The sequence below is a fragment of the Schistocerca cancellata genome, chromosome 9, assembly GCF_023864275.1.
Source record: "Schistocerca cancellata isolate TAMUIC-IGC-003103 chromosome 9, iqSchCanc2.1, whole genome shotgun sequence".
NCBI classification, from domain to species: domain Eukaryota; kingdom Metazoa; phylum Arthropoda; class Insecta; order Orthoptera; family Acrididae; genus Schistocerca; species Schistocerca cancellata.
Genome location: NC_064634.1, coordinates 242,818,734 through 242,844,808, shown reverse-complemented (window position 1 = coordinate 242,844,808; position 26,075 = coordinate 242,818,734).

Below are 26,075 nucleotides of genomic sequence, written 5' to 3'. Positions count from 1 at the left end.
TAATAAAATGTTTACGTTTTCCTCCATACAAACTCATATTAACCCACTGTCTTTGTCATTTCCAGAGAGGTGAAGTAGACCGATTTTGCTATTAAACTTAAATATTTGTGAAACTAATATATTGGTTTTTCTTTCAGAGCATGGGTATTGAGCTGTAGTAATAGAACCCCTACGTGGGGTTGAATTTGATCGATTATCCGTTATTTGATAACTGTGAATCGTTTATAGCTCTAGGAAGACTTTAATTGTTCTGAAATTTTGCCCATAACTGAAAAATAAATCTGGCATAGTAATTAAATATGAATATTAATTTCACAGTGACAAACAAAGGAAGTTTAAGGCCAAAAAGTCTTCATAAATTTGCTTTTTGAAATTCCCAAGAAACACACGAAAAACGTGTCTATTGTATATTGGCACCGTCATGTCAACTTCAAAATGAAAATCCCCACATTTTCCAACTATTGGGTTTGCCAATTTTTTTACATCATCTTAAACTCAATTGTGTATGTATCATCACAAACAACAAAAAATGAGACTCTTTTCTACGAAGGAATGTAACACCTAGCTCTCCTAGATGTATCGTAAGAACTTTCCCTAAGTAGTGTTGCACTATTTTCTTGGACCAATATTGAACTAGCACCGATTCAGACTGATTTGGAGGTTTGATCTGGAGAGGACAGGCAAAAAGAACGGAAGTCCCATCAGTAGGGCCTCTCCTTCTTTAGCACTAAACACCGCTTGACCACCTTGTGTTTTACCATGACGACCATGAATCCCGTTCATCGGCCCTTATTTCAATTCATGTTAATGCTAATTTTTTTATTTAAAATTTCAGTGAGACGCAGCTCTAAAACGTCCAAATAACATATCTTCAGTTCACCCGAATTACGTTTGTTTACATGTGGCATTTTCACACTAACTGTTATAATGTCAACTGTAACGTGTGATACAACAAACAGAATTGCAACCTACGTGACGAAGTACCACAAAAACAATTCCCCACTCCACCACTAGATCGTTATGGACTACTGTCTGCGTCCACTGTCACATTGTTGCTGCCTTCATTAGGTCACATTCTTGTCGCATTCATGAATGTGTGTTCATATAATTATTACTCGAGAAAAGATGCTTAACTGCAATCCAGGTTTCTCCGGTTGTCAACTTCACTTCCACCAAAAATTTGCAGTTTTATTTATGTGTTTGTATATAGGTGAGTATAATAGATTAATTTTTGTTGTTGATCTAGTTGTCATTGCGAAGGATCAACGCACGAAATACATAAGACCTACACATAAGTATCTATAAGCCAGTCACACGAATAAAAGTCGTAGGTCATTAAAGAAGTAAAAAAAAATCAGTCCTTCCGAAAACGATTCTTATTCAGATAGACGTAAAGCCTTTGTCACGAATTAAGAACATGCGAAAATGAAATATAATAACCAAAAATAAAACGATTTTCACGACCAATACACATACAGTAACACGGTAAGATAAAAATTGTGCACCACATAGGAATTATCCGTATGGGACGGAAATCGGTAGATGTGATGTACATGTACAAACAAATGGTTTCAGTTTCAGAACAGAGCAAGCCATTAACGCATTCGTCCAACTCTGATCCTTATGCAAGCAGTTACTCGGCTTGGCACTGATTGACAGAGCTGTTAGATGTCCTCCTGAATGATATTGTGCCAAATTCAACTAATTGGCTCCCTAGATCGTCAAAATCTTGAGCTGGTTGGAGGGCCCTGCCCATAACGCACCAAACATTTACTACTGGAGAGAGATCCGGCCACCATGCTAGCCAAAGTAGGGTTTGAGTCGTCCATTTACCAAAACCTGTTACATCCATTTTTTCCATGTCAAGTTGGATTTTGGCGCAAATACTCGTTATCGAGTAGCAGAAGGTTGTTTAGCTGAACTTGACAGATCGTAAGCTTAATTTTAAAACAGTAATCTATATAAAATCATGGTTACGGAAGGTGCGGCAGTACCTTGCAATATTATTTCACCAGCTCCCGTAGGGAAATTGCGGAAAGAGCAGCAGATGAAAGAACACTGGGCAAAAATATTGAAAAGAAAATGAGGTAAGCTGTTGATTATTTTCATTTGTAATATACCTCTGCCGGCGTTTTTCAAATAACACACTTATAGCCAAAGAAATCTGCATTTACCTTACGAGATATTCCAGAAAGGGATTCCCAACAATGCCCTCGAGCAAGGGAGGACCTTATGGATATGGACAATTTTTCATACAATATATAAAAAGGATGTATTAGAAGCTCTGTTCTACACCTGATAGGCAGACCCAGAATCATTTCATTCTTAAGTACATAATCGTAAAGACGGTAAGGTGGAAAAGATCTTCGGAAGAACTAAAGAATAGGAACGTAAGTACTAAACACTTCGTTCCACAGCTGGATAATGGGCGAATTCAAAGACTCAGTGTCTGTAAAATGGTATTCGTTGAAACACATGGGGTAGGGCGACAGAAAGAGGTCTGTGAAAGATTTTACCGAATCAGTAAAACCAGTTGAGGACCACTGCTGTAGGGGGGAAAACATTCACAGGCAATATTCAAGTAGTGACCTTTCAATTTCTAAATTACACAAAATGTGTAGCGAAAAATCTGGTGAACATCTGCACTTGAACTATAAATACTTTCCAAATGTATTTAATACTGATTAGAATACTGGATTTGGATCTCCTGCCACAGATGTTTGCTCCTTTTGTTTACAGTCCAGAGAGCAGCTAAAACAGACTGGGGATTTCAAGGAAAAAGGTGAGCTGAAGGCTATGATTACCACACATTAACTGAAAGCAGACACCTTTCACAATCAGCTTCGCAGTGAAACAGAACAGACAGAATAAAAAGATTTGATTGCCAATGGAATTTGATTCTCCCTAAGCTTGCTGATCAGTCTTCATATTATTTAAGAGAACTTTGTTTTAACGATTTCACTGTTTGTGAGGGACTCTCTCATGGTTTCGGGAAGAAGGACTATTTGTTTTGCTATACATGGCTACAAAATGAATTTTCTAAAGGTTCATGTCAAATTGCATCATGAATTTTTAATCGGCTTTGCAATAAAAATCTAGAAAATATTCACATGTGAAAGTTACTAGCCGACGGTAGTTGAGAACAAAATAAAATCAAGTTATGATTAGCGGGCTATGCACTTTGGTTTCTGAGAATTTTCCAGGAAACGTGAAACACGTACGTTCAAAAAGCTCTATTTTGAACCCCCGTGATCATTATGACATTATCGGAAACTTTAGGACTATCTACAAACTTGGATCAGACGTACATGTTGCTGACTGGAAGACATCTATTAAAGGTGCCATGAAAACTCCCTCTGCATGGTACTTTCAGTTCAAGCCTTCAAAAAGGATATTAATTAGAAAGAAATGTCAGGGCCGTATTACTATATAGGGTGAACCAAGCTGTAACACTAATATAGGATGTGGTAAAAGTAGCTGCAAAAAAGGTAAATCCTGTATGGGAATAAAACCAGCGTAGATGCGTAGAGGTGGTAAAATCAGGAAAAGTCAGAGATGTAAGAGTCCTTTTACAAAACCATTATGGATCAGGTTAGATGGACAATTATGAACTGTTATTCTACAAGAATGTCTTCAGAAACAGTGTGGAGCTGAACTGGAAGAACAATCTGATGTAGGAGAGGAACCCGGTGACGCTGAAAAGCAGATCAGTATATCCTGTAAAGAAGCAGTGATCTCTTAATGACATGTTATTTTAACATTAAGTTGACGGCAATTGTTCGAAAAATTAATTAGTAGTTCTGTACTAGCTTTTCATTATAGTGATACCTAATAATTTTATAGCAGGAATAAATATTATGAAATGTTTATGTTATTTTTCATTTGTACACATCATTTAAAGACAAAACCCAAAATGTTTCCAGTAACCTTTATGTTCGCATAACAGTTTCAAAAGTCGTTATGTTCGAAGTAAAATATTTGTTTTCAACAAAAATATTGTTGTGTGATTGATGGGAAGTATAAATACAAATCCAGAATATAAAAGGAAATTGTAATAAATAAAGAAAAACAATAAAAACCAAATAACAACCGACTTACAGGTTTATGGAAGAATACGCTGCCATTTGACTGTATATTACTGTACCGTTCTTCTGTACAATCTAGATTTCGGCGTTCACACCATTGTCGAGTACAATAGTCTTAGACCATTAGTACGTCATATCTGGTAAGGTCACCCCGAAGTCAGGACTAGCACTTTCTTTTAATAGTTATATCTTAAAGGCATGAACTAGTCTTGTGTTTACTTGCTTTGGGCTGACTTTACCAGCTACGAAGTGTCAATGGTCTAAGAACACTGTACTCGATAATGGCGTGAAGGCCGAAATCTAGATTGTGCAGCAGAACAGTGAAGTAATATACAGCCAAATAGCTGTGTATTCTTTAATAAAACACAGTATGACTGTGGCTGAGCACCATCGAAAACTTTTTGACTGACGGTTTCTTCTCGTTTCTGGAAATTGTTGTTACATGGAGGTAACGGACTTAGGAAACGGTCGACCCATTTTTCAAGCACGCAATCTCGCGTGATTTGTAATAATATAAAATATTTTTCTCTTTCTTTTTATATGAATGTCGTTATTACGTGGTGACTTATCTCAAAATTAATTGCTAATTTGGATTTTAGTTTAATTTTCATTTTTTCTTTGATAGAATTAAATTGCTTTATGTGAGATGGTTTGTTCAATGAAAGTTAATCCTTAGCAAAATCATTAATCACGTTAATAATCGTAAGACACACTGATCTTGTAACACGTTACACGTAAGTTGAAATATAAAATAAATTTTTTTATTCTTGAGTTTCTCCCGGCGTATTTGATAATCAAAATATCCACGGGTATGCTGCCGGTCTATAGTGTCCAACGGGCACAATATTTCGGCGATCAAACATGTCGCCATCATCAGGTGAACTGACGGACTGAGCTCCTGTGAACGTGCCGGCACGGAGATCCGTACGCTATGGCTGCTCAGAGGGAACTGGGTTTGGTCGCGGCGGCGGCCGATTTAAATACCCTCCGCCCGCGGCGCGCTCCCTCCGCCGTCCGCGCCCAGCGCCACGGTCGCGCGGTGGAACAGATTGCGACGGCGTCTGAGATGACGTCGGTGTGATGGCTCTGTCCGCCGTGGTCGTCACAACTATACGTCTGCTCGATTTACTCTTGATTAACCCGATCGCTGGTTCCCAAGCCTTGCTAAGATTATAGCCACAGTCCCGGTTTATGAGGTCGTCATTGGTGCGAATTTCGATGGCCTCTCTAACAACGCTGTCCCAGTATCTCGACGTCTGTACCAGAATCCTCGTGCGGTCATACTCCATGGCGTGATTTTCCGACAAACAATGTTCAGCGACCGCCGACTTGCTCGGATACATCAGTCGAGTGTGCCTCTGGTGTTCACGGCATCGATCCTCGACGGTACGCATCGTCTGACCAATATACGACTTGCCACATTGACACGGAATCTGGTACACGCCGGCCTTCCTCAAACCGAGGTCATCTTTGGCGCTCCCCACCAGTGCACGAGTTTTATTTGGAGGACAAAACACAGTTCCGACCCGGTGTTTCTTCAGAATGCGGGCGATTTTCCCCGAGAGTGCGCCTGTGTATGGAATAAATGCAATGCCTACCTCCTCCCTCGTGACTTCATCCATCTCAACAGGTTGTGCTGCAGTGGGTGGGCGGAGAGCACGTTGAATCTGCCACTCTGAGTACCCATTGTTTCGAAATACAGTTCTCAGATGTTCCAATTCCTGGGGTAGACTCTCTGCGTCAGAGATAGTGCGCGCCCTATGTACTAGAGTTTTAAGTACCCCATTCCTCTGTGAAGGGTGGTGGCAGCTGTCTGCATGCAAATACAGATCAGTGTGCGTAGCCTTCCGATACACCCCATGACCTAGGGTGCCGTCAGCCCTTCTCTTGACCAAGACGTCAAGGAAAGGTAATTTACCCTCCGTTTCAGTCTCCATAGTGAATTTGATGTTGGGGTGTATGGAGTTTAGATGTGTAAGGAAGTCAAGGAGTTTATCCATACCATGTGGCCAGATGACGAACGTGTCGTCCACGTAACGGAAAAAGCAAGTAGGTTTCCATACGGATGACGACAGGGCTTCCTCCTCGAAGTTCTCCATGTACAAATTCGCTACCACCGGTGAGAGTGGGCTACCCATGGCGACTCCCTCCGTTTGTTCGTAGTATTCTCCATTAAAAAGAAAATACGTGGAAGTCAAGACATGCCTAAAAAGTTCAGTGGTCTTCTCATCAAACTTCTGACTAATCAATTCTAGTGACTCACGCAGGGGTACCCTCGTAAACAAGGAAACGACATCAAAACTCACCATGATATCTGACTCATCCAACCTGAAGCTATCAAGGCGTTTAACAAAATCCACGGAATTACGGATGTGATGAGGGCATTTACCCACATAAGGACTTAATATTCCCGTCAGGTATTTGGCCAACAAATATGTAGGTGCCCTGATGTTGCTGACAATGGGGCGTAATGGTACCCCCTCTTTGTGAACCTTCGGGAGTCCATATAGTCTAGGCGGTACCGGACCTTGGGGTAACAATTTCTTAGCGTCACCCTCCGGTAAATCTGCGTCTTTGAGAAGCGCCCTCGTCTTGTTCTCCACCTTCTTTGTAGGGTCAACGCTGATCTTCCGGTAGGAATCGTCATTTAGCAGGCTCTGCATCTTATCAGTGTAGTCCTTATGGGAGACAACAACTGTAGCATTGCCTTTGTCAGCTGGTAAGACAACAATTTCAGAGCGCTCCCTCAGATCACGAATGGCCGCCCTCTCTTTACTGCTGATATTTGACTTCATCGGCTTGGATTTCGTCAACGCACGACAAGTTTCACGACGTATTTCCTCGGCTGATTCTGGCGGAAGTCGAGCTGCAACCTGTTCAACAGCACTAACAATTTCTGCGACCGGAGTGAACTTGGGGGTGGGAGCGAAGTTGAGACCTCTCTGCAAAACCGAGACCGCATCATCACTCAACACCATGCCACTCAAATTGATGACAGTCTTGCACGGAACTTGCAGGGATGGTTTGTCAAGGAGACGTGAGAACTTAGCTGTTTGACGTCCTGTAGCCTTCTTATGGGCGGAATCAGCTGACACCCAGGTGACACCATCAATCCAATCCCAGGAGCAAGAAGTGAACTTACTAGCTAGTTGCAAATGTAGTTTGAGTAATTCCTGTGAGATAAACTCAAGGCTCCGGCGGGTGAATTGCACTCTCTCACGTACCAATGCGAGTCTGGCTCGTTTCTTGATTCTTTTAGCTGCTGCAGAATCGATGTGATGCATAACCTTAGCAAAATTTGGAACAACATTCTCGGAACGACATCTCTTTAGAAAGGCAAGAGTACTTAGCAAACGACATCTACGGTGGCGCAACTTTTCAAATTTCTTCATGCTACGATACATCTCCTCCCCGTAAAGGTGTATGATGTGATTCTTGAGTTTCTCCCGGCGTATTTGATAATCAAAATATCCACGGGTATGCTGCCGGTCTATAGTGTCCAACGGGCACAATATTTCGGCGATCAAACATGTCGCCATCATCAGGTGAACTGACGGACTGAGCTCCTGTGAACGTGCCGGCACGGAGATCCGTACGCTATGGCTGCTCAGAGGGAACTGGGTTTGGTCGCGGCGGCGGCCGATTTAAATACCCTCCGCCCGCGGCGCGCTCCCTCCGCCGTCCGCGCCCAGCGCCACGGTCGCGCGGTGGAACAGATTGCGACGGCGTCTGAGATGACGTCGGTGTGATGGCTCTGTCCGCCGTGGTCGTCACAACTATACGTCTGCTCGATTTACTCTTGATTAACCCGATCGCTGGTTCCCAAGCCTTGCTAAGATTATAGCCACAGTCCCGGTTTATGAGGTCGTCATTGGTGCGAATTTCGATGGCCTCTCTAACAACGCTGTCCCAGTATCTCGACGTCTGTACCAGAATCCTCGTGCGGTCATACTCCATGGCGTGATTTTCCGACAAACAATGTTCAGCGACCGCCGACTTGCTCGGATACATCAGTCGAGTGTGCCTCTGGTGTTCACGGCATCGATCCTCGATGGTACGCATCGTCTGACCAATATACGACTTGCCACATTGACACGGAATCTGGTACACGCCGGCCTTCCTCAAACCGAGGTCATCTTTGGCGCTCCCCACCAGTGCACGAGTTTTATTTGGAGGACAAAACACAGTTCCGACCCGGTGTTTCTTCAGAATGCGGGCGATTTTCCCCGAGAGTGCGCCTGTGTATGGAATAAATGCAATGCCTACCTCCTCCCTCGTGACTTCATCCATCTCAACAGGTTGTGCTGCAGTGGGTGGGCGGAGAGCACGTTGAATCTGCCACTCTGAGTACCCATTTTTTCGAAATGTTTGATCGCCAAAATATTGTGTCCGTTGGACACTATAGACCGGCAGCATACCCGTGGATATTTTGATTATCAAATACGCCGGGAGAAACTCAAGAATCACATCATACACCTTTACGGGGAGGAGATGTATCGCAGCATGAAGAAATTTGAAAAGTTGCGCCACCGTAGATGTCGTTTGCTAAGTACTCTTGCCTTTCTAAAGAGATGTCGTTCCGAGAATGTTGTTCCAAATTTTGCTAAGGTTATGCATCACATCGATTCTGCAGCAGCTAAAAGAATCAAGAAACGAGCCAGCCTCGCATTGGTACGTGAGAGAGTGCAATTCACCCACCGGAGCCTTGAGTTTATCTCACAGGAATTACTCAAACTACATTTGCAACTAGCTAGTAAGTTCACTTCTTGCTCCTGGGATTGGATTGATGGTGTCACCTGGGTGTCAGCTGATTCCGCCCATAAGAAGGCTACAGGACGTCAAACAGCTAAGTTCTCACGTCTCCTTGACAAACCATCCCTGCAAGTTCCGTGCAAGACTGTCATCAATTTGAGTGGCATGGTGTTGAGTGATGATGCGGTCTCGGTTTTGCAGAGAGGTCTCAACTTCGCTCCCACCCCCAAGTTCACTCCGGTCGCAGAAATTGTTAGTGCTGTTGAACAGGTTGCAGCTCGACTTCCGCCAGAATCAGCCGAGGAAATACGTCGTGAAACTTGTCGTGCGTTGACGAAATCCAAGCCGATGAAGTCAAATATCAGCAGTAAAGAGAGGGCGGCCATTCGTGATCTGAGGGAGCGCTCTGAAATTGTTGTCTTACCAGCTGACAAAGGCAATGCTACAGTTGTTGTCTCCCATAAGGACTACACTGATAAGATGCAGAGCCTGCTAAATGACGATTCCTACCGGAAGATCAGCGTTGACCCTACAAAGAAGGTGGAGAACAAGACGAGGGCGCTTCTCAAAGACGCAGATTTACCGGAGGGTGACGCTAAGAAATTGTTACCCCAAGGTCCGGTACCGCCTAGACTATATGGACTCCCGAAGGTTCACAAAGAGGGGGTACCATTACGCCCCATTGTCAGCAACATCAGGGCACCTACATATTTGTTGGCCAAATACCTGACGGGAATATTAAGTCCTTATGTGGGTAAATGCCCTCATCACATCCGTAATTCCGTGGATTTTGTTAAACGCCTTGATAGCTTCAGGTTGGATGAGTCAGATATCATGGTGAGTTTTGATGTCGTTTCCTTGTTTACGAGGGTACCCCTGCAAGAGTCACTAGAATTGATTAGTCAGAAGTTTGATGAGAAGACCACTGAACTTTTTAGGCATGTCTTGACTTCCACGTATTTTCTTTTTAATGGAGAATACTACGAACAAACGGAGGGAGTCGCCATGGGTAGCCCACTCTCACCGGTGGTAGCGAATTTGTACATGGAGAACTTCGAGGAGGAAGCCCTGTCGTCATCCGTATGGAAACCTACTTGCTTTTTCCGTTACGTGGACGACACGTTCGTCATCTGGCCACATGGTATGGATAAACTCCTTGACTTCCTTACACATCTAAACTCCATACACCCCAACATCAAATTCACTATGGAGACTGAAACGGAGGGTAAATTACCTTTCCTTGACGTCTTGGTCAAGAGAAGGGCTGACGGCACCCTAGGTCATGGGGTGTATCGGAAGGCTACGCACACTGATCTGTATTTGCATGCAGACAGCTGCCACCACCCTTCACAGAGGAATGGGGTACTTAAAACTCTAGTACATAGGGCGCGCACTATCTCTGACGCAGAGAGTCTACCCCAGGAATTGGAACATCTGAGAACTGTATTTCGAAACAATGGGTACTCAGAGTGGCAGATTCAACGTGCTCTCCGCCCACCCACTGCAGCACAACCTGTTGAGATGGATGAAGTCACGAGGGAGGAGGTAGGCATTGCATTTATTCCATACACAGGCGCACTCTCGGGGAAAATCGCCCGCATTCTGAAGAAACACCGGGTCGGAACTGTGTTTTGTCCTCCAAATAAAACTCGTGCACTGGTGGGGAGCGCCAAAGATGACCTCGGTTTGAGGAAGGCCGGCGTGTACCAGATTCCGTGTCAATGTGGCAAGTCGTATATTGGTCAGACGATGCGTACCGTCGAGGATCGATGCCGTGAACACCAGAGGCACACTCGACTGATGGTCGCTGAACATTGTTTGTCGGAAAATCACGCCATGGAGTATGACCGCACGAGGATTCTGGTACAGACGTCGAGATACTGGGACAGCGTTGTTAGAGAGGCCATCGAAATTCGCACCAATGACGACCTCATAAACCGGGACTGTGGCTATAATCTTAGCAAGGCTTGGGAACCAGCGATCGGGTTAATCAAGAGTAAATCGAGCAGACGTATAGTTGTGACGACCACGGCGGACAGAGCCATCACACCGACGTCATCTCAGACGCCGTCGCAATCTGTTCCACCGCGCGACCGTGGCGCTGGGCGCGGACGGCGGAGGGAGCGCGCCGCGGGCGGAGGGTATTTAAATCGGCCGCCGCCGCGACCAAACCCAGTTCCCTCTGAGCAGCCATAGCGTACGGATCTCCGTGCCGGCACGTTCACAGGAGCTCAGTCCGTCAGTTCACCTGATGATGGCGACATGTTTGATCGCCGAAATATTGTGCCCGTTGGACACTATAGACCGGCAGCATACCCGTGGATATTTTGATTAAATTTTTTTAGGTTCCTGCCTCGGCTAAACGTTTCTACCCAAAACATGAGATCTCTGATTATTATTTGCATTTGCCCACACACGCGCGAGAGAATAATTTCTTACCATTTTCTTTCGTAATGCATTGTAGTCTGAATCGTGGCTCTGGATCTCGGCTGTTAAACTGAAATTAAAAATCTTAAAGCTATGTCTTCCGTTGCAGCGGCTGGCGGCTGTGGAAAAAATGTGTATTATAATTGAAGTGGGCGAATAATTCGCTTCCGCTAATTTCATAAATTAAAATTGCCACGTAATGGCGGCTGTGGCTGCAACGGTGGCTGCAATTGTTGCGCTGAAAACACATTCAATTAGTGATATTCAAAGGAAGCGGACATGAGGTAGGGTTCACCTCATGAATAAAAGCATGAAACTAATATGTTATCTGATTACAAGTACAGTAATGCTTACATTCAACAGCACTCGCCAAGATGTCCGACTACTCGCATCGAAGACAAGAGAGAGAGAGAGAGAGAGAGAGAGAGATAGAGAGATAACGGATAAAAGATGACAAAAGATGGTTCCTTTTTCATCTACGTGGTCCATTATTGTCAGAGTGCATCTTTTTTATACTTTGCAATCGAAAATGACGCACAGAATTTTATATGATGATAATAATAATAATAATACACACGAGAGAAAATCACATATCGCCTGAGCGATTAATGTTCACGCATAATCCAATATTAAATTTTTTTTTTCAAATGCCGCTTTCAAGTTTTTGTAATATTTCTACTGGGGGCGGTACAACAAGCAGTAGAAACTCTCATCAGGCGCGGACGGGCTTCAGATTTCTGAAATGTATGCCCAAGATGGCTTACCACGAAAGTCAAGAAAATGGGGCGTAGCATATCGTGACATACCGCTGTAAGGGTGAGGCGGATGACAAACAAAGGGGTCCTGCTATGAAAACAAATGGCACCCCAGACCATCACTCCTGGTTGTCGGACTGAGTTGCGGGCGACTATGAGATTGCTAATCCCACCGCTGTTCGAGGAGTCTTCAGACATGTCCTCGGCGTAGAATCTCATTGACTGGACTAGAACTGCTTTTTTTGATAAGTTCCGCTTCGAACTGAAGCCTGAAGTCCAGCGAAGGCTTGTCTGGAGACGCCCCAGACAACGGTTGGGTACCTGCATAACTGTCGTCCGCCTTACGGCCCGAGAGCCGGGAGAGACGGTCTGTGGCGCCATGTCATTTCATAGAAGGACCAATTTCGTTGTCATCTACGACACCCCTAGCGCGGCACGCAGTCGATATTTTACGCCCCTTTTTGTTGCCCTTCATGGCAAGTCAACCCGGGCTTACATTTCAGCAAGATAATGCTTGCCTGCAGTTGACGAGAGTTTCTGCTGGTTGTCTTTATGGCTGACAAATCCTACCTTGGCTAGCAGTCATCGGACGTCTCCTCAACAGAGAACGTTTGGAACATTATACGCAGAACCTTCCAACAGCTCAAGATTTTGACGATCTAATGTGCCCATTGGACAGAATTGGGCGCAATATCCCTCCGGAGGGTAACCAGCAACTATCAGTCATTGCCATGCTGGATAACTGTTTGACAAGGGTCAGAGGTGGACCAACGTATTATTGACTTGCTCAATTTCTGAAACTCCTTCTCTTGAATAAACCATCCAATTTTTCGGTCATCTTCACCCGAGCGGTCAACTTCTCCCAATCTGACGGGTATGCGTCCTGAAGGTGTCAATCGTTCTTTTATTTTTTCCATATCATGTGTCATCAGTGATATTGTTCTAATTCTGTTAGACAATAATAGCGAAGTAGTCAAGACTGTCCTTGCGAAGGACTCATCCTGTAGTTTCTTAAAATCCTTTAATAAATCATGAGATGCTTACTTATCGTTGAACGCACTGAATTCTGAACATCAATTTAATCTCTTCTGCCATTGTTTCATTAGGATACATCTTCCTACAACTTTTAATTCTGGCTTACTAGGCGGTGATAGTATTTGTGCAAAAAAGAATGTTCAAATGTGTGTCAGATCTTATGGGACTTAACTGCTAAGGTCATCAGTCCCTAAGTTTACGTACTACTTAACCTAAATTATCCTAAGGACAAACACACACACCCATGCCCGAGGGAGGACTCGAACCTCCGCCGGGACCAGCCGCACAGTCTATGACTGCAGCGCCTGAGACCGCTCGGCTAATCCCGCGCAGCTAGTAATTGCGCAGTTGTCCCTACAACAGCCTCCTCAAAAATTTAGGCTTCGTCCTAGAACAATTTGTATAAACGGCAGTTCAAAACGTACACGTGACAAAGCTTTGAGGAAATGTTCCGAGGCAATCAGTGCAGTGTGATGGGAGCGTGGTCTTTACAGCATCGGAACTCTGTTTCTTGGACAAACTTTTCCGAATATTTATATACGAAATAAAAAAAAAACACACAAAGCTTATGTTGAAAGTGCTCATGGTGGCCCACCCTTTTTGATTCTGTTGATATCTCGGCTATAGGAAATTTCTTCCTACATCTCAGGCTGCATATTCACTTTAGTACTGTAGACGATTTAGCTGACATGAACTCGTAGTTACAGAAGGTATTTCGGCAAAGATGGCAGAAACACAGAAAAGTTGGGTTAAAACGGGGAAGTTTAGTTGTAGTCAGGCTTTCAGACCATTGTCGCCACTACGAAAGATCCATTGGTTTTGTAGTGCCATACATAAAAAAAATCACGAATTAGAGTGAAGCAACGTCCTGATGACAAATTATGTCAACATTATACCTCGTTAAATTAGCTAAGAGACAGTTTTGCAGTATGTCCCGATATACTTGTCTTGGAATAATGCGGTCACCAAGGAAACAGAACAAACATAAGTTTTAAGGGAATTAAGAATGTACAGCAGAGCAGTGCTGAGATTTTGGATGGCCTGTTTCACATAGTCTGTCTGCTCACTGCTTGATTAACAAATCATCTTGCTTGATGGTTTGATGTAAAAGCTAGTTTCTCTGGACAACCATTTTCCTCTCGATACCTTAGCACTTGTTCAACAAAATTAATGTAAGTCATTTTATCTTCGAGTATTTGAGCTTCTTTCTCCTGCAAGCCGTAATATTTCTGCCTGTAAGTGTACTATAAACTGTGTGTACTCAGATTTCGCGAGTGAAGATACGTTTTGTTTGTGTATATTATGGCGGAATCAACAGCCAGTCGCGTAGCAAAAGCAGTTAGCTGTACTCTCGTCAAAGCGATGGCTTGCATCGTTAGTAAAACCAGTGTTGATTACAAACAGCTGTGCCCTCTCTCATGAGTAGAACTGAATATCTGGACACTGACATTCAAATGATCGAGGAGCTAGTAAATGAACAGTGTGCCTGAACAATACAAAAGGATTCAAGGAACTGCAAGAAGAACACGGGAGCTGCAGTGTTAGTCTCACTTTTCTGATGTTGAAAATGAAAAGAGTCGTGAACTACACAGCCCAAATTTGTGTTTCCTGGTAGAATATACGTGATTAAGTACCACATGTAGTCCAATCAACAACGGCATGTTAGGAGGAAAAAAATCGTATAGCCGAAATTTTTGTACAATGCTAGGAGGTAGTGTCGTATAGAAAATACTAAAACTCCGTGTGGTGTCACCACCAGACACCACACTTGCTAGGTGGTAGCCTTTAAATCGGCCGCGGTCCGGTAGTATACGTCGGACACGCGTGTCGCCACTGTCAGTGATTGCAGACCGAGCGCCGCCACACGGCAGGTCTAGTGAGACGTCCTAGCACTCGCCCCAGTTGTACAGCAGACTTTGCTAGCGAAGCTACACTGACAAATACGCTCTCATTTGCCGAGACGATAGTTAGCATAGCCTTCAGCTACGTCATTTGCTATGACCTAGCAAGGCGCCATTAACAGTTAATATTGAGATTGCACTTATGTATCATCAAGAGCGATGTACACCAATTATGGATTAAAGTTAAATATTACATCAACTACGTACTTTATTTGCTATTATAAATTCCCATAACTGTTCCAGACCTCACGCCAGTCTGCATGAGCTTAAAAGCGTGCATTTCGGCCTCCTCTAGCTACACGGTGTTGGCTCTTCTGCTAACACATCACATGGGGACGAGTCTACAAACGGTCTTCTTTATACTTCCTTAATTTACTTGTGTCATGACTTCGCCACAATCTCCAGATATACTGTCTGAATTTTATCGCTTGCAGAATCAGCAGACGCAGGCCTTATTGGATGCCCTTGGACAGCTCGTCCAGGTTCAACGTGCAATGCAACACGATGCGGCCGCCGCCGCTCCACCGCTACAGCAGCCACAACACGCTGTTGCACCACCTTTTCGTCCGTTTGATGCGGCACTGGAAAGCTGGACGGAGTGGTCACGCCAATTTGGATTCCATCTCGCCGCCTACAGAATTCAAGGTTACGAGCGGCAGCCTCACTTATTGGCGTGCGTAGGGGTGCAAATGTACCGTGTGATAGTGAAATTGTTTCCCCGACGCGACGTAGCAGCTCTGTCCTACGAAGAAATTTTGTCTGCATTAGATGCATATTTCAAAGAATCAGTCAATGTAGTTGCAAAACGGTATAGGTTCTTTCGTACAAAACGTACGGCCGGTCAGACTAATAGGGAGTGGGTTGCAGCATTACAAGGCCTTACTAGGCATTGTGCTTTTGAGTGTGAATGTGGACTCCCTTATTCAGATACTATGGTGCGTGATGCAATTGCACAGAACGTTTCTGATGTTCGTATACGGGAACAGATTTTGAAACTAGTCAATCCCTCCATTCAACAAGTGCTGGACATATTGGATAGGCAAGACACACTTGACTTTGCTCAGGAATCATTTGAAACTCCGCCACCTGTGTGTCACATTAACCAGCTCGCCGGGCGAGCTGCACGGAACTGGAAACAGCCCTCGCGCCCGTCCGCGCAGCCATGTGTGCCGCGTAAGCAAGCAAATGCAGTGATAAAATCATGCCCGCGGTGTGCTACTAGACATTCGCGTGAGAATTGCCCGTCACGCCAAGCTATTTGCTTTTTCTGTCATAAAAAAGGTCATGTTCAAAGTTTTTGCCAGAAAAAGCTCCGATCGGACACTCACAACCATTCCAGGCCCTTTGCTTCGCGCCGGAATCGAACCAAGAATACTCAGGCCCGTGAACCTTCGCCAATGGAAATTCATGTCGTTCATGCCACTCCGCCTAGTGCTTCTCTCTCTAACGGTGACTGTGTTTGTCCCACAAAAAGTGTGCGTCGACATCGACGGAAATCACGTCAAGTCGCAAGTGATTCTGTACCAGTGTCAGTTCACGTTGCATGAGACAGTCGCTCTTGTCGTCAGCACGACAATAAACTTTTTGTAGATTTGGTCATAAATGGCAACGTGATCTCATTCCAGCTCGATACCGGAGCTGCAGTTTCTCTGATCAATCACAACACGTACAAACAACTGGGCACACCTCCGTTGCGTGCCGCCAATGTTAAGCTAACTACATATTCAGGTCACAAGATCCCTGTGTTAGGACAGCGTAGCCTTTTTGTAACATACAAGGGACAAACAAAACTTGTGTCTTTTTACGTCATTCGTTCTTCTTCCGCAGTGAACTTGTTTGGTTTAGATTTATTTCAGTTGTTTAACTTGTCTATAGTCAATCAGGTCCTATCAGTGAACCAGACTGTGCCTTCAGCCAGTGTTTCTCGTCTGTGTGAAGAATTTGCAGACATTTTTGCACGGGGCCTTGGTTGCGCTAAGAACTATAAAGCACACTTGGAACTGAAAGTCAACGCGCAACCGAAATTCTTCAGAGCGCGCAATGTTCCCCACACATTGCGTGATGAGGCCGCAAACACGTTACACGATTTGGAAACACAAGGTGTAATTGAACGTGTGCAGGCTTCTCTCTGGGCATCACCCTTAGTCATTTTGCAAAAACCTTCCGGAAAATTGAGACTTTGCGTGGACTTCAAGGCAACAGTGAATCCACAGCTAGTGACTGCAACTTTTCCTTTACCCCGCCCGGAAGATCTTTTTGACAAACTGTGCCCGGGTAAATATTTTTCGAAGTTGGACCTCGCAGATGCGTACTTGCAAATACCGGTGGAAGAAGAATCCCAGCGCGTATTGGTGGTTAACACGCATCTTGGTTTGTATCGAATCAAAAGACTGCCATTCGGGTGTGCATCCGCCCCTGCATTGTTTCAGCAATATCTACAAACTGTTTGTGCGTCGGTCCCTACTGCAGCAAACTATCTGGACGATATTGTGATCTCCGGAAAGACGGAAGAAGAACATTTAGCCAATCTCAGAACATTATTTCAGGTCTTGCGACATAATGGTCTTCGCTTGCGGAAGGACAAATGTGTGTTTTTTGCTCGTGGCTTACCCTATCTGGGACATGTACTCAATGCCCAAGGCATACATCCCAGTCCAGAGCACCTCCGTGCCATACAAGACTTGCCTTCACCGCAGAATTTGAAGCAGCTACAGAGTGTGCTGGGAAAAATCAACTATTGTCATAAATATATCCTCCATGCCTCTTCCATTTCAGCTCCGCTTCATCGCTTACGCCATAAAGGTGTTCCGTTCGTCTGGACGACGGAATGCGAACGTGCCTTTCGCCAGTTGAAATCGGCGTTGCTTTCCAATACTTGCCTTACGCCCTTCGATCCCCAGAAACCCCTTTTGTTGATGGTAGATACATCGGATTTCGGGATCGGTGCTGTGCTTGCGCACAAAGATGGTTCGCATGATCGCCCTATTGCCTTTGCGTCCAAGTTGCTGTCGTCTGCGCAAAGAAATTATTCACAGTTCGAGAATGATGCCTTTTTCCTCTCGTATTTGGTGTTACAAAGTTTCATGATTTCTTGTATGGTCGTCACTTTACCATAATCACAGACCACAAACCTTTGACATCGCTTTTTCATCCGTCCAAGCCTGTACCTACACGTACAGCGCAGAAATTCATTCGCTGGTCTATTTTCCTCTCGCAGTACCGCTACGATATCTTGTATCGGTCCACTGCTAAGCACGGAAACGCCGATGCGTTGTCCCGTTTGCCTGTTGCTGAGGATAGAGCATTCGATTCCTCCGAACTTGCTTGCATGTTCATTGACTCGGAAACCGATGACGTGGTCGAATCGTTTCCGATTGATTTTCGTCGTGTAGCTACAGCCACAGCAGCTGACCCTGTCCTTGCTACCGTTTTGCGTTTTGTTGCTACGCAATGGCCCTTGTCAAAGTCACGGATCGAGGATCCGTTGGTTCGCCGATTTTTGCTCACAAGGAGAGACTTTTTGTTCGACGTGGTGTTTGCTGTTGCGTTCTGATAATGATCAGTCCAGGGTCGTGGTCCCACGTTCGTTACAGTCCTCTGTCTTAAAGCTTCTCCACCAGGGACATTGGGGTATAGTGAGAACGAAACAACTTGCTCGTCAGCACTGTACTTGGTTCGGAATCGATGCTGCGATTACGAAAATGTGCTCTTCTTGCATGGCGTGTGCCGAACAACAGTCCGCACCACCGCGGAAATTCTTTGCATAGCCAAGCGCCACTTCCCCTTGGCAACGCTTACACATCGATTTTACTGGTCCCTTCTGGAATGCTCGATGGTTCGTGCTGATCGATTCATTCAGTAATTTTCCTTTTGTTGTCCGGATGTCTTCCACGACGTCTTCTGCCACCATCCAAGCGTTGTCCGCTATCTTTTGCATTGAAGGTCTTCCACAGACTATTGTTTCCGACAATGGCCCACAATTCATGTCCGCAGAATTTCAGTCCTTCTGCAAGGCCAATGGTATTCAACATCTGACGTCCGCGCCGTTTTCGCCACAGTCAAACGGTGCCGCTGAACGTTTGGTCAGGACTTTCAAGTGACAGATGCTGAAATTGAAAGAGTCGCATTCTCGGGAGGACACGTTATTGCTCTTTTTGTCTTCGTATCGCTCTCAGCCCCTAGATGGTCGCTCGCCGGCTGAGTTGCTCCACGGTCGTCCTCATCGCACCTTGATGTCTTTGCTGCATCAGCCGCATCAGGTTCCTGTGCAGCGACAGACACTTGCTTTTGCCCCTGGCGACGTTGTATACTATCGTAACTATCGCGGTTCACGGCGTTGGCTCGCAGGGCGCATTCTTCGCTGCCTCGGCCGCGCGATGTATCTGGTTTTGGGGGCCTCTGGTGAGGTGCGTCGGCATCTCAATCAGCTGCGCCTCTGTCGTCGCACGGGTTCTGCCGCTCCCCGTCTGCTTTCAGCGACGGTGCCGTCCGGTCAGCGCCCTGGGGACCCATCTACTGGCTCACCTCATCCCCAGGTGTTACCGACGCTGCCTTCCATTTTGCTCCATGGCGACGCGCCGCCACCGCCGCCGGTTCTCCCGCCGGCGACGCCCGCAGTGGACGCGTCACTGCAACCGCCGGACGCCTCCCTGGGTCACGCGCCGCCGAGCGCTTCCCGTGACCAGTTGTCCTCCGCCATGGCACTCTTGCCCGCTCCGGACCATCTGTCGTCTTCGCCAGTCGGGTGCTCCGACCCGATGGAGGTAGACCCTTCGGCCCCTCCTGACTCTATACGGGCGCATACACCGCATGTTGGCGTGCACCCTGGACTAGGTTTTCAGGCGTTTCCTAGCTCCCCTCGGACCGAATGGCCGGGTGCGGGTGGCACAGCCTCGCCTGTTGTTAGGCTCCCCACCTCGTCGCATACGTCAACATGGGGTCCTCCCCACGGCGGGCGGAAGCCTTATAATACAACCGTACGCCGATTTGCGGGGGAGGAATGTGGTGTCACCGCCAGACACCACACTTGCTAGGTGGTAGCCTTTAAATCGGCCGCGGTCCGCTAGTATACGTCGGACCCGCGTGTCGCCACTGTCAGTGATTGCAGACCGAGCGCCGCCACACGGCAGGTCTAGAGAGACGTCGTAGCACTCGCCCCAGTTGTACAGCCGACTTAGCCAGAGATGGATCACTGACAACTACGCTCTCATTTGCCGAGACGATAGTTAGCATAGCCTTCAGCTACGTCATTTGCTACGACCTAGCAAGGCGCCATAGCATTTGATATTGAGATTATAACCTGTACCGTCAAGAGCGATGTACACCAATTGTGGATTAAATTTAAGTATTATATCAACTACGTACTTTATTTGCTACTATTAATTCCCTTAACTGTTCCAGACCTCACGCCAGTCAGCGTGTAATTAAACGCGTGCATTTCGGCCTCCTCTAGCAACACAGTGTTGGCTCTTCTGCCAACACTTCATCAGCTACGTACTTTATTTGCTGTTATAAATTCCCATAACTGTTCCAGACCTCACGCCAGTCTGCGTGAGCTTAAACGCGTGCATTTCGGCCTCCTCTAGCTACACGGTGTTGGCTCTTCTGCTAACACATCACTCCGCACCAGTGGAGTGTCACCATGAAGGTGAGGCGAAGAGCATTTAAAGAATATTTTTTTTAGGTTTTTCTTGCATATCTTGAAAACCGTAGCTCCTAGTGAAAAAGTTTATCCGTACAAAATTCAAATACATTAAATTTCTCACAAAAGAAAAGCGAAATTAATTTTGTGTAGGCGTAATGGTTACCGTCTTGCAGTAGATGGAAAAATTGCAGATTATTAAAAACTGTGTTTTACTAATATAAAATTACTGTATACTGATAAATGAAATGGGTTATGGACAAATATAAAAGCAACTAAGTGCAAAAGAAATGTATTAAGAGATAAATTATGTTCAGGGAGTGTAACGGGGTAGAGGAGGGCAGTGGTAGGGGGTATAACCGTGAAGGAAGGTATGTCGCTGGATTGTGGTCGCGCACTTCGCTCCTTCATAGGTCTGCAAAATGGAGAGCGAGCGTATGGTTCCGCACTCTTATCTACTCCACTACGTTACAAGAAGCAATGCAGCGGTAATACCGAGCCTCTGCAGCCCTCATTATGAATCACTGGTGCAGACATGCCCTGGGGGATGATTATTTTCTACAAAGTGTGTTGACACTACATGGAATATAGGTATGAGTTCCTAACAGTACTAACACAAGAAATGTTTAAGGACAGAATATACGTAAATATACGCAGAATATTCTAGACTGCTAGAAGGGAAACTGACTCTCAGTCATCCTCTACGGCAGCCGTAACGTTCTTCCAGGACTATGTCACCCATCATTTCCTGTCCAGTTCTCTTATACGAGTAGAGGAAATAATATCACTCAGCTCATGTTTATATCTGGACATCTACCTATCCTTCTACCCACTCTTCATGTGCAGACCAACGTAGTAAAGAAGTGGTAATAGTAGAAGCGGAACTCGGGGACGATCAGTTTGTCTTCTGGAGAAATGTAGGAATGCGCGAGGTAATAGTGACTCTCCTACTTATATTAGACGATAGTCTGAAGAAAGGCAAACCTACATTTATAGCATTTGTAAATTTAGAGTAACCTCTTGGCAATGCTGGATAGGATACGCTTTTTGAAATTTTGAAGGTAGGAAGGATACAATACAGGAAGCGAAGGATTATTTATATGTTGTACAGAAACCTAGTTGCAGTTATAAGAGGTGGGGGACATGAAAGGGGCCGGCCGCGGTGGCCGTGCTGTTCTAGGCGCTTCAGTCCGGAACCGCGGGACTGCTACGGTCGCAGGTTCGAATCCTGCCTCGGGCATGGACGTGCGTGATGTCCTTAGGTTAGTTAGGTTTAAGTAGTTCTAAGTTCTAGGGGACTGATGACCTCATATGTTAAGTCCCATAGTGCTCAAAGCCATTTGAACATGAAAGGGAAACCGTAGTTGAGAGAGGAGTGAGACAGGTTTGTAGCCAATCCCAGATGTTATTCAATCTGTACATTGGACACGCGGTATAGAAACCAAGTAGAAATTTGGAATGGGCATTAAACTGAATTCAGTTGGAAGGTGTAAAAACTTTAAGGGTCGCCGATGACATTCTAATTCTGTCCGGAGAAGTCAAAGGACTAGGAAGGTGTGAGAGATTATAAGATGAACATCAACGAAAATAAAAAAAAAAGAGTGATGGCATGTACTCTAGTTAAATCAGGCAGAGTTGAGGGAATTACATTATAAATTACACACCAAAATAGGAGATGAGTTTTGTGACTCGTGCAGCATAATAAGTAAAGATGGTCAAAGTAGAGGACATAAAATTAAACCTGGCAATAGCAAGAACAGCTTTTCTGAGGAAAAGAAATTTGTTAACATTTAATATAAATTTTGCTATAGAAAATGATGAAAATTATATGGGAAATCGAATGGGAAATGGAGGAAAAAGGAAATTTATGTCACTACTCAACTAAAAGATGGATCGGTTGGTAATACATATCCATAGGCAGCAATTAATAGTGGGTTTGGTAATGGAGGTAAGTGTGAGGAGGGTCAGAACTGCAAACATGACTATAGTACATCTACATCTACATGCACATCTACATCTACATGGAGACTCTGCAAATCACATTTAAGTGCCTGGCAGAGGGTTAATCGAACCACCTTCACAATTCTCTATTATTCCAATCTCGTATAGCGCGCGGAAAGAATGTACACCTATATCTTTCCGTACGACCTCTGATTTCCCTTATTTTAAGGTGGTGATCGTTCCGGCCTATGTAGGTCGGCGTCAACAAAATATTTTCGCATTCGGAGGAGAAAGTTGGTATTGGGATTTCGTCAGAAGATTCCGTCGAAACGAAAAACGCCTTTCTTTTAATGATTTCCAGCCCAAATCCTGTATCATTTCTGTGACACTCTCTCCCATATTTCGCGATAATAGAAAACGTGCTGCCTTTCTTTGGACTTTTTCGATGTACTCCGTCTGTCCTACCTGGTAAGAATTCCAAAAAAAAAAATGGTGCAAATGGCTCTGAGCACTATGGGACTTAACTTCTAAGGTCATCAGTCTCCTAGAACTTAAAACTAATTAAACCTTACTAACCTACGGACATCACACACATCCATGCCCGAGGCAGGATTCGAACCTGCGACCGTAGCGGTCGCGCGATTCGAGACTGTAGCGGCTAAGGATTCCACACCGCGCAGCAGTATTCTAAAAGAGGACGGACAAGCGTAGTGTAGGCAATCTCCTTAGTAGGTCTGTTACATTTTCTAGGTGTCCTGCCAATAAAACGCAGCCTTTGGTTAGCCTTCCCCATACATTTTCTATGTATTATTTCCAATTTAAGTTGTTCGTAATTGTAATACCTAGGTATTTAGTTGAATTTTCGGCTTTTAGATTAGACTGATTTATCGTGTAACCGAAATTGAACGAGTTCCTTTAAGTACTCATTTGGATGACCTCACACTTTTAGTTACTTTGGGTCAACTTTTCCCACCATTCAGATATATTTTCTAAATCATTTTGCAGTTTGTTTTGGACTTCGAATGAGTTTATTAGTCGGTAAACGACAGGGTCATCTGCAAACAACCGAAGACGGCTGCTCAGATTGTTTCCCAAATCGTTTATATACACTCCTGGAAATTGAAATAAGAACACCGTGAATTCATTGTCCCAGGAAGGGGAAACTTTATTGACACATTCCTGGGGTCAGATACATCACATGATCACACTGACAGAACCACAGGCACATAGACACAGGCAACAGAGCATGCACAATGTCGGCACTAGTACAGTGTATATTCACCTTTCGCAGCAATGCAGGCTGCTAATCTCCCATGGAGACGATCGTAGAGATGCTGGATGTAGTCCTGTGGAACGGCTTGCCATGCCATTTCCACCTGGCGCCTCAGTTGGACCAGCGTTCGTGCTGGACATGCAGACCGCGTGAGACGACGCTTCATCCAGTCCCAAACATGCTCAATGGGGGACAGATCCGGAGATCTTGCTGGCCAGGGTAGTTGACTTACACCTTCTAGAGCACGTTGGGTGGCACGGGATACATGCGGACGTGCATTGTCCTGTTGGAACAGCAAGTCCCCTTACCGGTCTAGGAATGGTAGAACGATGGGTTCGATGACGGTTTGGATGTACCGTGCACTATTCAGTGTCCCCTCGACGATCACCAGTGGTGTACGGCCAGTGTAGGAGATCGCTCCCCACACCATGATGCCGGGTGTTGGCCCTGTGTGCCTCGGTCGTATGCAGTCCTGATTGTGGCGCTCACCTGCACGGCGCCAAACAGGCATACGACCATCATTGGCACCAAGGCAGAAGCGACTCTCATCGCTGAAGACAAAACGTCTCCATTCGCCCTTCCATTCACGCCTGTCGCGACACCACTGGAGGCGGGCTGCACGATGTTGGGGCGTGAGCGGAAGACGGCCTAACGGTGTGCGGGACCGTAGCCCAGCTTCATGGAGACGGTTGCGAATGGTCCTCGCCGATACCCCAGGAGCAACAGTGTCCCTAATTTGCTGGGAAGTGGCGGTGCGGTCCCCTACGGCACTGCGTAGGATCCTACGGTCTTGGCGTGCATCCGTGCGTCGCTGCGGTCCGGTCCCAGGTCGACGGGCACGTGCACCTTCCGCCGACCACTGGCGACAACATCGATGTACTGTGGAGACCTCACGCCCCACGTGTTGAGCAATTCGGCGGTACGTCCACCCGGCCTCCCGCATGCCCACTATACGCCCTCGCTCAAAGTCCGTCAACTGCACATACGGTTCACGTCCACGCTGTCGCGGCATCCTACCAGTGTTAAAGACTGCGATGGGGCTCCGTATGCCACGGCAAACTGGCTGACACTGACGGCGGCGGTGCACAAATGCTGCGCAGCTAGCGCCATTCGACGGCCAACACCGCGGTTCCTGGTGTGTCCGCTGTGCCGTGCGTGTGATCATTGCTTGTACAGCCCACTCGCAGTGTCCGGAGCAAGTATGGTGGGTCTGACACACCGGTGTCAATGTGTTCTTTTTTCTATTTCCAGGAGTGTAGATGACGAACAGCAAAGGGCCTATAACACTACCTTGGGGAACGCCTGAAATCACTTGCGTTTTACTAGATGACTTTCCGTCAATTACTACGAAGTGTGACCTCTCTGACAGGAAATCGCAAATCCAGTCACATAACTGAGATGATATTCCATAAGCACGCAATTTTACTACGAGCCGCTTGTGTGGTACAGTGTGAAAAGCCTTCCGGAAATTCAGGAATACGGAATCGATCTGAAATCCCTTGTCAATAGCACTCAGCACTTCATGTGAATGGGGGACTGATGACCTTAGCTGTTTAGTCCCCCTTAAACATCCCAACAACCACCACCATCTTCATGTGAATAAAGAGCTAGTTGTGTTTCACAGGAACGATGTTTTCTAACCCATGTTGACTGTGTGTCAATAGACCGTTTTCTTCGAGGTAATTCATAATGTTCGTTCATAATGTTCGAACACAATATATGATCTAAAATCCTGCTGCATATCGACGTTAATGATATGGGCCTGTTATTTAGTGGATTAATCCTACTACCTTTCTTGAATGTTGGCGTGACCTGTGCAACTTTCCAATCTTTGGGTACGGATCTTTCGTCGAGCGAACGGTTGTATATGATTGTTAAGTATGGAGCTAATGCATCAGCATACTCCGAAAGGAACCTAATTGGTACACAGTCTGGACCAGAAGACTAGCTGTTATTAAGTGATTTGAGCCGGCCGGGGTGGCCGAGCGGTTCTAGGCGCTACAGTCTGGAACCGCGCGACCGCTACGTTCGCAGGTTCGAATCCTGCCGTGGGCATGGATGTGTGTGATGTCCTTAGGTTAGTTAGGTTTAAGAAGTTCTAAGTTCTAGGGGACTGATAACCTCAGAAGTTAGGTCCAATAGTGCTCAGAGCCATTTGAACCATTTTTTAAGAGTTTTGAGTTGCTTCACTACTCCGAGGATATTTACTTCTACGTTACTCATGTTGGCAGCTGTTCTTCACTCGAATTCTTGAATATTTACTTC